At 35.3% G+C, this 16,638-nt stretch overlaps 1 protein-coding gene across 6 annotated transcripts in view; it reads left to right on the top strand.

Annotated features, from left to right (window-relative positions):
• AP3B1 (adaptor related protein complex 3 subunit beta 1) overlaps positions 1-16,638 on the top strand; it is a 276,078-nt gene that overhangs the window by 218,795 nt on the left and 40,645 nt on the right. The gene's annotated exons all lie outside the window — the stretch shown is intronic.

The following is a 16,638-nucleotide window of genomic DNA, read 5'->3' as shown; positions in this document are numbered from 1 at the left end:
AATGAGTCTTACTATCTAAAATCAATGTGTCAGCACAGCTGTGTTTTTTTCTAGAGGCTCTAGGGGAAAATCTTTTTTCTTGCCTTTTCCAACTTTTAGAGGCTGCCCACATTCCTTGGCTCAAAGCCAGCAATGACTAAGTTGTCCATACACTGCATCACTATGACACTGACTCTCCTGCCTCCCTCTTTCATTTATGGGATCTGTACAATTACATTGGCCCACACAGACAATCCAGGAAAATCTCATCTCAAACTCAGCTGTTTAACAATTTTAATTCCCCCCTGCCATGCATCATTACATATTTATAGATTCTGTGGGTAGGACTTAGACACTTTTGGGGATCCATTATTCTGTATACCACCTCATGTATAGAACCTGTACATGAAGAAGAAGATGAGTCAGCTATTTATACCTCACCTGTCAAATTGTAGAAGAGAGGAAGGGTAGGACCGTGGCATTATGGAGGTCATTCTGATGCAGAGCCAGAGTGCAGCACCACATATAAGCATGTACTCTTGGGTCTTGATATTGATGACACCATGGTAATCACTATTCCTAGAATTCAAAGCTGTCTAACCAAGAAGTTCTTATTTGTGGCAGTTTTACTTAACTCTGGTCAGACCACTCAAATTAAGAGAAATTTGAAATTTTCAGATCAGTCATATTAAATTTTGTATCTGTACCTTTCTATTGCTGTCTTTTTGATGCTTCAAGTCAATTTTATTTCAAACTTTTGCCAATTTTCATTTATTAGAATCAATTATACTAGCATTTCTCAGTGAAACATTGATTTATCTCAGTAGATAATGGAAAATGTGTCAAATGACATGACTTCTTATGCAGATTTTTAAATATTTTAAAACGTAAAAGTATTTATTATCACATAATTATAGGCACAAATAACTAACTCACTTGTGCTATTAAGGCAACAGAGAATTCAAAAGTTATTTATATTTTTAAAAAATCATGCAAAAACATGCAAAAAAATTATTGTCCAGACTTAGCACTTTGCTGTTTACATGGTGCATAAGAATAAAGTTAAGTAATCATGTTGAATGCATAAAGTTAAATAATATTATGAAAATTAAATTATAGGGAATGTAAAAATGGAACGTAACTAACATCATTATGGGCTAGAGTTGGTCAGGTACAGTAGAATGGAACAATTAGGGAACAATACATAAGACAACTGCTAACAGCTATAAAAGAGGAAATCAACAGTAACACAATAATAGTGGGGGATTTTAACACCTCACTCACACCAATGGACAGATCATCCAAAATGAAAATAAATAAGGAAACAGAAGCCTTAAATGACACAATAGGCCAGATAGATTTAATTGATATTTATAGGACATTCCATCCAAAAACAGCAGATTACACTTTCTTCTCAAGTGCACACGGAACATTCTCCAGGATAGATCAGTCACATCTTGGGTCACAAATCAAGCCTCAGTAAATTTAAGAAAATTGAAATTATATCAAGCATCTTTTCTGACCACAACGCTATGAGATTAGAAATCAGTTACAGGGAAAAAAATGTAAAAAACGCAAATACATGGAGGCTAAACAATACATTACTAAATAACCAAGAGATCACTGAAGAAATCAAAGAGGAAATCAAAAAATACCTAGAGACAAATGACAATGAAAACACGATGATCCAAAACCTATGGGATGCAGCGAAAGCAGTTCTAAGAGGGAAGTTTATAGCAATACAAGCCTACCTGAAGAGACAAGAAAAATCTCAAATAAACAATCTAACCTTACACCTAAAGGAACTAGAGAAAGAAGAACAAACAAAACAAACAGGTTAGTAGAAGGAAAGAAATCATAAAGATCAGAGCGGAAATAAATGAAATAGAAACAAAGAAAACAATAGCAAAGATCAATAAAACTAAAAGCTGGTTCTTTGAGAAGGTAAACAAAATTGATAAACCATTAGCCAGACTCATCAAGAAAAAGAGAGGGCTCATATCAATAGAATTAGACATGAAAAAGGAGGAGTTACAACAGACACCACAGGAATACAAAGCATCCTAAGAGACTACTACAAGCAACTCTATGCCAATAGAATGGACAACCTGGAAGAAATGGACAAATTCTTAGAAAGGTATAACCTTCCAAGACTGAACCAGGAAGAAACAGAAAATATGAACAGGCCAGTCACAAGTAATGAAATTGAAACTGTGATTAAAAATCGTCCAGCAAACAAAAGTTCAGGACCAGATGGCTTCACACGTGAATTCTATCAAACATTTAGAGAAGAGCTAACACCCATCCTTCTCAAACTCTTCAAAAAAACTGCAGAGGAAGGAACACTCCCAAACTCATTCCATGAGGCCACCATCACCCTGATACCAAAACCAGACAAAGATACTACAAAAAAAAGAAAATTACAGACCAGTATCACTGATGAATATAGATGCAGAAATCCTTAACATAAAACTAGCAATCAGAATCCAACAGCACATTGAAAGGATCATACACCATGATCAAGTGGGATTTAACCCAGGGATGCAAGGATTCTTCAATATATGCAAATCAATCAATGTGATATACCGTGTTAACAAATTGAAGAATAAAAACCATATGATCATCTAAATAGAAGCAGAAAAAGCTTTTGACAAAATTCAACACCCATTTATGATAAAAAAAACTCTCCAGAAAGTGGGCATAGAGGGAACCTACCTCAACATAATAAAGGCCATATACAACAAACCCAAGCAAACATCAGTCTCAATGGTGAAAAACTGAAAGCATTTCCTCTAAGATCAGGAACAAGACAGGGATGTCCACTCTCTCCACTATTATTCAACATAATTTTGGAAGTCCTAGCCACAGCAATCAGAGAAGAAAAGGAAATAAAAGGAATACAAATTGGTAAAGAAGAAGTAAAACTGTCACTGTTTGCAGATGACATGATACTATACATAGAGAATTCTAAAGATGCCACCAGAAAATTACTAGAGCTAATCAATGAATTTGGTAAAGTTGCAGGATACAAAATTAATGCATAGAAATCTCTTGCATTCCTATACACTAAATTAAGGAAACACTCCCATTTACCATTGCAACAAAAAGAATAAAATACCTAGGAATAAACACCTAGGGAGACGAAAGACCTATATGCAGAAAACTATAAGACACTGATGAAAGAAGTTAAAGATGATACCAAGAGATGGAGAGATATACCATGTTCTTGGATTGAAAGAATCAATATTGTTAAAATGACTGTACTACCCAAAGCAATCTACAGATTGAATGCAATCTCTATCAAATTACCAATGGTATTTTCTACAGAACTAGAACAAAAAATCTTAAAATTTGTATGGAGACACAAAAGACCCCAAATAGCCAAAGCATTCTTGAGGGAAAAAAATGGAGCTGGAGGAATCAGACTCCCTGACTTCAGACTATACTACAAAGCTACAGTAATCAAGACAATATGGTTCTGGCACAAAAACAGAAAGATCAATGGAACAGGATAGAAAGCCCAGAGATAAACCCACGCACCTATGGTCACTTAATCTATGACAAAGGAGGCAAGGATATACAATAGAGAAGAGACAGTTTCTTCAATAAGTGGTGCTGGGAAAACTGGACACCTACATATAAAAGAATGAAATTAGATCACTCCCTAACACCATACACAAAAATAAACTCAAAATGGATTAGAGACCTAAATGTAAGACCACACACTATAAAACTCTTAGAGGAAAACATAGGAAGAACACTCTTTGACATAAGTCACAGCAAGATCTTTTTTGATCCACCTCCTAGAGTAATGGAAATAAAAACAAAAATAAACAAATGGGACCTAATGAAACTTAAAAGGTTTTGCAAAGCAAAGGAAACTACAAACAAGATGAACAGACAACCCTCAGAAAGGGAGAAAATATTTGCAAACTAATCAATGGACAAAGGGTTAATCTCCAAAATATATAAACAGCTCATGCAGCTCAATATTAAAAAAACAACCCGATCCAAAAATGGGCAAAAGACCTAAATAGACATTTCTCCAAAGAAGACACACAGATGGCCAAGGAGCACATGAAAAGCTTCTCAATATCACTAATTATTAGAGAAATGCAAATCAAAACTACAATGAGGTATCACCTCACACCAGTTAGAATGGGCATCATCAGAAAATCTACAAACAACAAATGCTGGAGAGGGTGTGGAGAAAAGGGAACTCTCTTGCACTGTTGGTGGGAATGTACATTGATACAGCCACTATGGAGAACAGTATGGAGGTTCCTTAAAAAACTCAAAATAGAATTACCATATGATCCAGCAATCCCACTACTGGGCATATACCCAGAGAAAACCATAATTCAAAAAGACACATGCACCCCAGTGTTCATTGCAGCACTGTTTACAATAGCCAGGTCATGGAAGCAACCTAAATGCCCATTGACAGACAAATGGATAAAGAAGATGTGGTATATATATACAATGGAATATTACCCAGCCATTAAAAGGAACTAAATGGGGTCATTTCTAGAGACGTGGATGGATCTAGAGACTGTCATACAGAGTGAAGTAAGTCAGAAAGAGAAAAACAAATATCGTATATTAACTGATATTTGTGGAACCTAGAAAAATGGTACAGATGAACCAGTTTGCAGGGCAGAAATAAAGACACAGATGTAGAGAACAAACGTAGGAACACCAAGTGGGGAAAGTGGCAGGGGGCCGGTTGTGGTGTGATGAATTGGGAGATTGGGATTGACATATATACACTAATATGTGTAAAATGGATAACTAATAAGAACCTGTATAAAAAAATAACTTAAATTCAAAAATTCAAAAAGAAAAGTACAGTGTGTTTGGAGGGCTGTGCTTTTAGAATTTTTAAATGTTTATTTTTTTCATCAAACTGTTGTAGATCTAGGAATTCCTGTCCTTAAAATGAAATAACACTTTTCTGAAAAGACCCAGCATAAGAAGAAATGAAAAATTGTTTCCTATTTTATGATTATACCCCTGGAGCTAATTCTTTTTTCTTTGGTGTGTTACGTGAAAGATGATCTAAGCTAACCTACCTCAAAGCTTACTGGCTATCAGACTTTGTGCTTTGAACCAAATGGTTGACTTAATTTTTCCTCTCCCTGAGAGCTAAATAAGGAGAGGAACCCTAAGTATCCACTGCTGTCCCCTAGTGGAGTAAAGTCTAAAATCAGAGGAATAGTGGACAGAAATAATTTAACGAAACAACAGAATAGGAGTTAGAGTTAGATTTTGTCATAAGTTGGATGGAGAGTTAACTCAAGTAGCAGTGGGTGGTAGGATTACATTTATCTCACCGGAAATCTTGTAATGACTCCTTTCCTGTTTGCGTGGCATCGTCTTCAGTAAACTCTTAGAGAAAACAAGCAAAACGTACCACAACTCAATGAAAAGGTGGGTGGCCAGCATCCTGTATAGAACTGGTACTATGTTCTTGAAGAGCTGGATTTATTTCTGGACATCAACATTTTTTAAAGCAATGCATCCTTCTCTATCTAACAGATGCCTGCCATAACCAATAATATGTTGGCATGTCCATTTTCAGCTTGTAGTACAAAATAAATGAAAGCCAAGGACATTACAATTGGGAAGGAAGGAAAACTATTATTTAAAAGGCTTTTAAATGATGTCACTATATATTCTTTTAACAACATCCTCTAAAAGCCTTTGAAAAAATAGTCCCTTCCTCCCTCAGTTGTTAACAAAGACCATGCTAGGGACTGCTCTTTAAAAGGCTGTTAAATGGTGATACTATATTTCTTAACATCAACATCATTTAGAAACCTTTTAGAGAACAGTCCTCTTCACCCACAACTAACAGAGAGGAAAAAAAAAAAGGGGGATGGGGGAAGGGATTACTGTTTTAAAGGCCTTTGGATGGTACTATCAATAAATACAGCAGTATTGTTTTAAATGCCCTTCTCCAATGGTGATTCAGCTTTCTGATATGATATCAGGATATCATATGATATGATATCAGGACCTTATGTTATCTGACAGATTGATGTTTTAATGTTGACAGGAAACTCAATTTACTAATAATCCCGATAATGCCTTTTATTGAACAGTTTAAAAATCAATTTCACATATACAGTCTCATTTTGTCCTCAAAACAACTCAGTGAAGCAGACAGGATGTGTATAATTAGCCCCATTTTACAGAGGAGAAAAACAGAAGCTAAGTGAGGCTGTGATTTAGCTAAGTTCTCACTACTCATATATGACTGAGTTGAAACCATAACCCAGGGCTCCTGACGTTTGATCTAGTGCCCCATCCAGCTGCCTCTGGTTACCTTTGTTACATTTTTTTTTAGTGATATTCTTCATTGGTCTTTTCAACATGTCCAAACAGTAAGAGTTAATTCCTTATAATTAGTATAAAAGTGGGATTCTATAATTTCAGTACTGAAGGTAGATATATAGATGGTAGGAGCTCTTTAATACTGTAATCCTGATGAAGTAAAGAAGTATAAAATACCTCAAAGCATAGTAGTCTTCCTATGATGTTAGGACATTCAGACTTACCTTGAGATTCCTCATCACATCATAAATGATGTGTGCTTATGAAATTCTCTCTTGAAATCCACTTTTAGATATCTAGTTTATTAAATAACTGATAATTTAAAAATCTGATCTCATTTTATTGATTTTCTTTTGAAGGTTATTCTGGTGACTAAGGCTACTGATTCATAATTAAGGTCATATTCAAAAAGGTTTCCTCGGTTATCATTAATCTTCGGAAAGAAGTAATAAATGCTGGTTCTTCCCACTTCCTGTAGTTCTCTGAAAAAGAGGAAACAATCTCCCCACTAGCTTGCGTGACTGACCTTTATTTTCCTTTATCATAAGGAATACTTTGTGTTTATTGGAAAAGGAATTGTAGATTATTACTTGACAGAAATGACACTTAAAAATGTTCAATTCTGATCTTAGTTCTGCCAGTGTTTTTCCCTTATGCCAATAAACATTGTCTTTAATGACAATTAAAGAAGAGTACTTTCATCTACAAAACACTTTCATATGAAGTATCTCACTGAATCCTTATAAAAACGATCCTACAAATTAAGTAGTTTTACTCTTTATTTTACGAATTCATGCTCAAAGAAGTTAAATAATTTTCTTCTCATCAATCACTTGAAGGTCTTCTAACTTAAAATTTAATGTTTTCTTACTTACCACTGCCAGCACTAACTCTACCTGACAAGAGGGAAGCCATAGCCTTTCTTGCTTCTGAAGAAAGATGTTTCATATGCCAAATATAGGGATAGCCTGAGAACACATGGACCAGTGCAAGAGTACAAGCACCTAGGCCCCAATCCTAGGTATTGATCCAGAAAAATTCCTAGTCAGGTGACTCTACTGAAAATAAAGCCCCGTCATCAGAGGTTTTGCTGCCAAAGACGTGGACTCCAAAGACTCAGAGGTTCCTGTGTAGTAAATCAAGGTGTTCTACCCATCCCTACCTCCTCACTGAAGAATTTAAAATATTTATGCACAGGTCAGGAAAAGAAAAAAAAAAATATATATATATATGTATGTGTAAATATACGTGTGTGTGGGTGTGAGAGAGCGTGTAAGCGAGTGTGCACGCTAGCTCTGTAGTCTCAGAGGACCCATTTCCCCAAACTTGCCCTATGTCAGGAATTCCACAGCAATGTATGGTTTGTCTAACTGACACTGTGATGTAGAAAGGATCCTTTCCTTCTTTGTCAGATTCAAAGAAAGCATCCCTGGAGAGCCCTGTTATTTAAAATTAAAGTAGCTGTAATAAAACTGCCTTTCCAATTTGTACGTCAACTAAGACATACTTCTTTTTCTTCCTCTAGAGCTTCATCTAGATGAGATCCATATCCCTTTGTCTCCTAAGTTACGATTCATTTAAGTGCAAGCAGCATGGCTGGTTTTTAGGTGCTGTGGCCCCATTGTGAAATGTGTGGAACAACTACCAATCCCCTCACATACTTTTATAAAGTACTATTATGTAGCCTGGCTTTCCTCTGAGAATCTCCCTTTGGATCTTGCTGTCCCATAACCAATATTCTCATCATGACCTCACTCACAATTCCCTAGAATTCTTTGACGAAATCATTATTACCAGCAAGATGGTTTGTATGAAGCTCCCAGGTGTTTCATCTAGGCCATTCCCTTTTCATCCTCATGTTCCTTCCTCATATGAGGCCCATTCCATCTTCCTATACCCTTTTCCTTTCCTTGTCATTCTCATCTTGGGATCTCTTAATCATTTACCCACATTCAGTGAAGATCTTGGCATCTTCCACATAATCTCGTCAGCCCACCATCATCCTGGGACATCTCACTGTACATATTTTCAACCTGTGCAATATGTAACCTCACAGCCTCTTGATCTGTTCAGTACCGGTAACTTTGACCTGTACTGAATTTCAACCACATACTCTTTCATTTCAACTCTGAAATCATGTCTCACTCCCGTACTTGTGCCTGTCACGTTAACATCTTCAGGCCCTTCACTCCTCTAGGTTTTTTTTATATTTAGCCTAGATTTACAACAACCCTAAAAGATAGGTTGTAGTTTCCCCACTTCACAGATGTGAAAATTGAGGTCTCTAAAGCATGAGTAACTTTTTTAGTGTCATAGGATTAGTAAGTTGCAGAGCCAAAGTTCAGCTCATCTGTCTGGCTTCAAAGCTCAGCACTTTCTACCCCTCCTCACTGAGCGTATAAGGGAGATACACTTTTAAGAGAACTATTTTTACAAGAGCCTGTGGTACGGATTGGAGTGGAAAGAATCTAGAGACAGGGAGGCCAATTTGAATGGGCAAGCAGAAATAAAAGGGGAGCAAAAGATAGGGAGGGACACCAAATTGTTAATTATGGTTAAACCTGAGGGAATTTTACTTGTATTTCCATACTGTTTGAAATTGTTTTCAATAAGCATGCACTTCTTTTGCAATTTAAAATTTTTTTAAATGTTTTAATGTTTTAAGTGTCATTGATGACTTGAACTAAGCTGGTGGTAGACAACAGAAAAGAAGAAAATGAATACAAGAGACATCAAACTTCTCAAGTAATTGTAGGAGGGAAATAAGAATGTCAAAGATAATGCCAAGGTTCTGAGCTTGGTTCCAAAGGAAGGGAACACTAACATTTTCTTTTGTATATGATATTGATATTGTCAGTGAGAAAGCAGTAGAACTAAAGATCAAATGATTATCACATCTATCAAATAACACAACACATAATTGTTTGTGCTTATATAAACTGTTCCGGTTCTGACGAAATTTATTGTAACCAATTATTGGAACCTTTCTGCTAAACACTTTGGAAACCAGATTGTTTTGTTTTTATTAGCACCCTTAAACCAAAAGTCAGAAAGGAAATATGAAAAAAAATAGTAGAACATATCTAAGAATAGTATAACGTATCTACATCCATAGTTCTGTAACTATTTTTCTATGAAAGTGGTAAATAAAAGTATATACACATCACTCTGGATTTCAGATTTATAAAAAGTAGTATGTCGACAGTGAGACTTATAGGTTTACCTTTGGGGAGGGGAAAGGATAGGGTATTATTATAAAGTAATTTCCTCCTCATCTCAGCACCAATGGAAATTGAATACATCCTCTATGGGGGTCAGCAAACATTTTGTAAAGGGCCAGATAGTAAATATTTTTAGCTTTGCAGAGCACAGCCACTCAACTCTGCCATTGTGGTAAAACAGCCAGAGGTCATGCAGAAATGGATGAATGTGGCTGCGTTCCAATGAAACTGTGTTTGTGGACATTGAATTAGAATGTCTTATAATTTTAGTGTCACAAAAATGTTAGTTTTCTTTTTATTTTTTTCAACCATTTAAAAATGTAACAACCATTCTTAGCCCACAGACTATACAAAAACAGGCAGTGGACTGGGTTTGATCCACAGGCCAAGTTTGCTGTAGCCTGCTTAATACCATGTGTGAAGTAAGGTTCTCATTAAATGTTTGTTGATAATTACTCAAATCTTTATGTAAATACATTTTTATTTATTACCAAAATAAGAGGTGAAAAGTCTCACGTTTTTCGTTGTATATACTGATGACTAAAATAAAATAGGAGCAAGGAACACAGTTACTTTCTAGAATACCTAAATATACATATATAAGGAGGAAGTTATCTTTAGAAGTATAAACCATTTATTTAAAGTAATATTCGATGGAAAAATGAAATATACTTCTTTGAATGTTATGTTTATAGTTCTAGCTAACAGTTAAGCAGATTTTCCCTTTGCTTTTTTAAATCCTGTACTAGGTACTAGACCCAATACTGTAGATTAAAGATAAAATAGGCTCACTTTCTACAGTTTACTGGGTGAATAAGACAATACTGTAGCTTTCTGCATTACAGTTCTTACCAGTTGAGATTTACACTGGTTTAAAAAGTGCTAATTTTAAAGATGAAACTGTATCTCTGTTTACAGTCTGGTCATTTTTTATAAATTATATATCTAGATAGATACTCCTGTAAAATAAGCCAAACAAAACTAGGTACAAAGAGAGCAGTTTATATACTGCAGATCTTCGTATTTTTGGAGTCCAAAAACAGAATAGATTGATAATACTTAAAAATGATTAAGTGTCTGAATGTGGATTAAAGCAAAAAAGACTAGAAGATATTGTTTTCATAAAGCTTTACATGGAAGTGTCATCTCTGAAATAGTAATGCAGATGTTGAACAAGGTTTATTTTTAGGCATTTGATAATCCATGTTTTATTTTCAGTTCTCATTTAAATTTTATAGTTCAGTCATTTTGAACAGCTATGTTCAAAAGAAGTTTTACAACTTTAATCTTAATAATCTCAAAAAAAGCAGACATGCTATGTCATAAAATAACTATTAGTGACTAGTTTGTATCCTATAAATCTAACTTGAGTTGATAATATGGTCCATTACCAGCTTACTGCACAGAGTATTTTTCATTTTACACTCTTCGGTTACTTTTTAGTGAAGTGTTAAAAAATATGAAGCTTTTCTCCTCTCTAAAATTGCACGCTGTCTGTCTGTTATTAGGGAGATAACAGCTCTTATAAATGTTTCAGTAAGCGCTAAGTAGACAGTTATGTGCACTCTCATTCCACGCTTATTTGCTTACTGTAATAAACTGATAAAATATGTGTGGTTTGTCTCTGTGTATCTACAGGCATCATGAGTCACATAGATTCCCTTTAGAAATAATGTTGTGTCTGCAAAATTGATTGGTTATTTTCATAAACCATCTAAAGGTACACAAATGACTTTTATTATTTAAACATATGCTGTGTAAAGATTTGTAGAGGATTCTCTCACTGTTAACTTGATGCTTTTTGTTCTGTTAACTCTAGAAGAAGGCTTTTTATTTTAGAGTTATTATATTTAGTGAACTAATTACCTCCTCAGGAATAATGAGGATAACCCATATCATTTGCTTATAATGCAGCTAAATTTTTAATTCTTTGAACATTAGTAGTTAAATAATTAAATCAAAACCAGTGTTTTCAAATATTGTCTTTCATACTATCCTATTTATACAAGTTTTAATATTTAATGGGAAATAATGCTTTTACCTGAACTAGATACTATAAGAAATAGTGTTTGGATCATAGAAGTCCTTCTAATTATTAAGAAATATGGTATTTTTCATTTGTGTCCAGTTATATACAGTAGAAAATTTCTAGTCAAGTCATATCCTAAAACCAACAAGTATTAATATTGATAATCTCCGCTTATCACAGTAAGCTCCTTGAAAGACTGTAGTATTTTTAGGAACAGTGTTATAATTGAGCACTCAACATCAAGTAAAGTATAGTTATGACCAACACTAGTGGTATATTATCTGAAAATCTCTATAATCATTTAAAGTAGAAAAATTATGCTTTGAGTTCTGAAAATAGGTAAAATTATGTTTCGTAAATTGAACATAAAAGCGGGGAATAAAGGGAGAGACAGATAATAAACATAATAAATAAGATTCCTCTTTCTTAATGAAGGTAGGACTAAGTAGCCTTGAACCAAAGCAAGTTGAACCATAAGAATTGCTAATTCCACTTTTTTTTTCCTTCTCTTTACTTGTTGAGGTATAGTTGATGTACAATATTATGTAAGTTTCAGATGAACAACATAATAAGTCATACTTTTTAAAGGTTATACTCCATTTATAGTTATTATAAAATATTGGCTGTATTCCCTGTGTTATGTAATATATCCTTGTAGCTTATTTATTTTATACATAGTAGTTTGTACCTTTTAATCCCCTACTCCCATCTTTCCCCTCCCCCTTCCCTCTCACCACTGGTTACCACTAGTTTGTTCTCTATATCTGTGAGTCTGCTCCTTTTGTTGTATTCACTAGTGTATTTTATTTTTTAGATTCCATATACAAGTGATATCATACAGTATTTATCTTTCTTTGTTTGACTTATTTCAGTTAGCATAATACCTTCCAAGTCCATCCATGTTGTTGCAAATGGCAAAATTTTTGTTCTTTTTATGGCTGAGTAGTATGCCATTGTACATATATATATCACGTCATCTTTATCCATTCATCTGTTGATTGACACTTAGGTTGCTTCTGTATTTTGGCTATTGTAAATAATGTTGCTATGAACATTGAAGTGCATGTATTTTTTTCAAATTAGTGTTTTCGGCTTTTTTGGATATGTACCCAGGAGTGGAATTACTGGGTCATATGGTAGTTCTATTTTTAGTTGTTTGAGAAACCTCCATACTGTTTTTCACCAATTTACATTCCCACCAACAGTGTAGGAGGGTTCCCTTTTCTCTGCATCCTTCGCCAATGTTTGTTATTTGTGTTCTTTTTGAAGATAGCCATTCTGACAGTTGTGAGGTGATATCTCATTTTGGTTTTAATTAGCATTTCTCTGATAATTAATGATGTTGAGCATCTTTCCATGTGCCTGTTAGCCATCTGTATGTCATCTTTGGAGATATGTCTATTCAGTTCTTCTGCCCAGTTTTTAATTGGGTTGTTTGTTTTTTTCATGTTGAGTTGTATGAGCTGTTTATATATTTTGGATATTAACCCCTTATCGATCATATCATTTGCAAATATTTTCTCCTGTCCAGTAGATTGTCTTTTCATTTTGTTGACAGTTTCCTTTGTTGTGCAAAAGCTTTTAAGTTTAATTAGGTCCCATTTGTTTATTTTTGCTTTTATTTCCTTTGCTGTAATTCAAGTCTTTGATGTACAGAGTTGGTAGATTCATATGGCTCAACCTAATCAGATGCCATGCCTGAGTCTCACCATAACATATCTACCAGGGCTTTAGGAAAAGGAGCAAGAAAGCACCTTATCCCATTATGAGTTTATTCCCCAGTTTCCCAGTTAGTGTCCTGAAATCTGACTAATTGTGATTAGTAGTTGAGTTGGGGGAGTTAAATGATAGAAACCGAATTTGAACTAGCTTAAGGGAAAAAAAAAAAGGGAAGTTTCAGGAAGGAATGCTAGAGTATTTCACAGAAAACCAAGCTTCAGGAAGGGTAGGAATATGTCAGCTTCAAGAACCATCCAAACCAAAGATACCAGCAGAACTCTGTCTCTCACCTGTTCTTTGTTTATTTCTTACTGAGCAATATGGCAGGAAATGTGGCCACAGACATTACAGTTTTAAATCTCAGAATTTTAGCCACTTGAGAGAGACTGGCTCAACTTCCTAAGTCCCAAATCCAAAAATCCTAGGAAAGGAGCTCATTGGGCCAGGTGCCCATTCCTGAACCAGTTAATGTGGTCAGATCATGAGGTGGCATAAGAACATGCCAGCTCCACTGAGAACTGAATGTGGCAACATTCCTAGAAGATGGTAGATGTGTTGAGCAGACAATCCCATATATAACCACTACAGGGTAGAACACTGGGGAGAAAGCTCCTTCAAAATACCAGCACTTAGTCTTGAACCAGATAAAAGCTACCCTGAAACATTGAACTCTTGATTCCTCAGTGTCTTTCATAAAACTTACTTGATACTTTGTTGTCAGCCATCAGAACACATCATGATACATCAGAACCTCATAGAAACAATTAGCCAGGTCATAACATCAACTTTAATAAAGGAAAGTGAAAAAAAAAAAAAGTAGCTTCTTTGTCAAGAAGACTTCTCATTAGCAAAGCATGCTAACCCTGGTGGTGCCATTGTGCACATTCCATAAAGGCACCCTTGAATGTAAGCTAGGTTTTTAGATCTTATCCACCTCTCAGTCAGTTACCACTGCACAGCTGTACATGATACTCCTACTCAACGTTAATTTAGCTCTTTGGAGTAAGTGGATCTGGGAATTGTCAGATGACCAGAAAAACAGAAAAGTAGGTATCAAAGAACTGTGCAGGGTATGATATGTTACCTCACTTTCAGGCTAACAAGTTAGCCTGAGACAATTTCATGGGTACTGGTAGAAGACACCAGACTCCTCTGTCAAAGACAAAGGACAGTTTATTACTCACAGCAGTAGCAGAAGCCAGGGTAACATCATTCTTGCCACTTCTCTGAGCCCCCGTTTTCACAGGGTGACGCAATGAAGGCTAGGTAATGACTGCATATGCAGTGGGTTGCTTTAGAGGAGAGGATCCTTAGCATAGAAGATCCCAACCTTTCATAAGGGTCTGTTGGCAAACCTGTCCAACCTTTGCCCCAGAGGGAGGCACTTAACCCATTTCCAAAGACTGCTTGCTGTACATCCTTGAAAAGATTTTCAGGAACAAAGTTGTTAATACCTTTGCTTAGAAGATGTACAGAACTGTGAGAGATCCATGGAGAACTGTTTCTCAGGACAAGAGAAGGGGAGGGGAGAAGGAAGAATGTAACATGTATGCCCTTAGATCAGGGGTCAGCCACCTTTTTCTGTAAAGGGTCCAGATAGTAAATATGTTAGGCATTGCAACTACTCATCTCTTTCATTGTAGAGCCAAAAAGCAACCACCCACAATATGTCAAAGAACAGAATGGCCGTGTTCCAATAAAACTTTATAAAACAAGCAGCAGGTGGTATTTGGCTTGTGGGCTGTAGTTTGCTGTCTCCTACCCAAGATGATTTGTTTTGTTCAAACTTAAGTATCTGCCTCCTTTCTTAAACCCTCATTTTCACAGCCCCAGTCTAGGTCATTCACTAATTAATTTACTTTTTACCTGTTTTTTTTTAAACATTTAATAAAATAATTGTTATTTATAAATTATGAAGTAAGAAAAGCCATTCATGACATTTAGCATCTTAGAATATAAGCAGCCACAGATCATGTATATGTTTCTGGAATATAAGTAAGTAATCTGATGTACAAAATGTTGAACTAAAATCTTGCTCTCTTGTCAGGATTAATTGTATTACATATGGAAATTGATGAAGTATTTATGAAACCTACTGGTTTTATTGAACAAAATATCACCTATGTAGTTTAGATAGTGGAGGAGGTTCGCTAAATATGACTTGTATGAACTTAGAAAATAGGTTAAAAAAAGCAATCAAACATTTTCAGTCAGCCCCTTTCTGTAGTTAAAAAAGTGTATATTATTACCCCAGAGTGCCATTTATGAGGTATTTATTGTGAAAGAAAACATAGGTCTCTTTGCACTCTCATAGATAAGCTTTGAAGATTGTTAGGGAGGACCTTTTTTAGAAGTTAAAGTGCTTCTTGAACTTGGTTGAGTGTGGAAAGAATGTGTGGAGAGAATTACACTGTTTTTCTTCCTTTGCACATTCCTTAGCATTGTTTTAACTATTATAATAAAGGTGCAGAATTTTGAGACAAAGTAGAAAAAAACAAATATTTGGACCACGTGTCCCAGGGTTAGATTGAGAAAATCAGTTAACCAACTAAGACAAGCTGATAGCTCTTAAATGACTTAAGGCATACCTTCAAAGCACCTTATACCTAGAGTGCTAATTCCTGGGTGCCTGTAATCCAGACTCCTGCTTTTGTTCTGCTTTTCTCATGGTGCTCTACACTTGCCTCTCTCCAACTTTATCATTCTGTGTATATGATATTTAACTCTTGGATTTTTGTTGATGAGTTTTAAATTATTATTAAGTTTTTTGTCATCAGATGTCAGTGGCATAGTGAGCATGTTGAACAGGTTAATATGTACTCTCACAATTATAATAGAAAACCTAGTTTGGGAGAGTACACTTGTTAGGAAAAAATCTTGATTAGGCCTGTTTAATCACAAATTGATTTTTTTTTTTTTTTAAAGCTTGCCCACGTCAGGTCAAGCCACATGCAATACTTTGACTTTGAAAGGAAAGATAGCCACCATATGATTTTAGAAAGGACTGTATTTCTTCACTTAATATGCTGCCTCTGATTCCACCCACAGTTGAATTTAACTAAGAGTCTAAGGTTCAGTGGAAGGATAAACAGATGATTAGCCGAGAAAATATTGGCGGGGGTGGGTGGAGGAATAAGCAGCGCTTTGTTTTGCCAAACAATTGAATCACATTGTAGGGCTCTAAGAAATAAAACAGTGTGGGACTGTTTTAACAGCTCCATCAAGGTTCAAACACGTCTCCAACTAAATAATTAGAGTATCTGCATTTATAGACCATTGAGGAAGAGCTAATCATTAAATCATGTACAGATGATTTGTTAAGTATTTGGAGAAAAATAATTAAGTATAGAGTAA

Source organism: Lagenorhynchus albirostris, chromosome 3 (assembly GCF_949774975.1).
Source record: "Lagenorhynchus albirostris chromosome 3, mLagAlb1.1, whole genome shotgun sequence".
NCBI classification, from domain to species: Eukaryota; Metazoa; Chordata; class Mammalia; order Artiodactyla; family Delphinidae; genus Lagenorhynchus; species Lagenorhynchus albirostris.
Note: the sequence above shows the minus strand (reverse complement) of the source record. Positions and strands in the feature narration are given on the sequence as shown.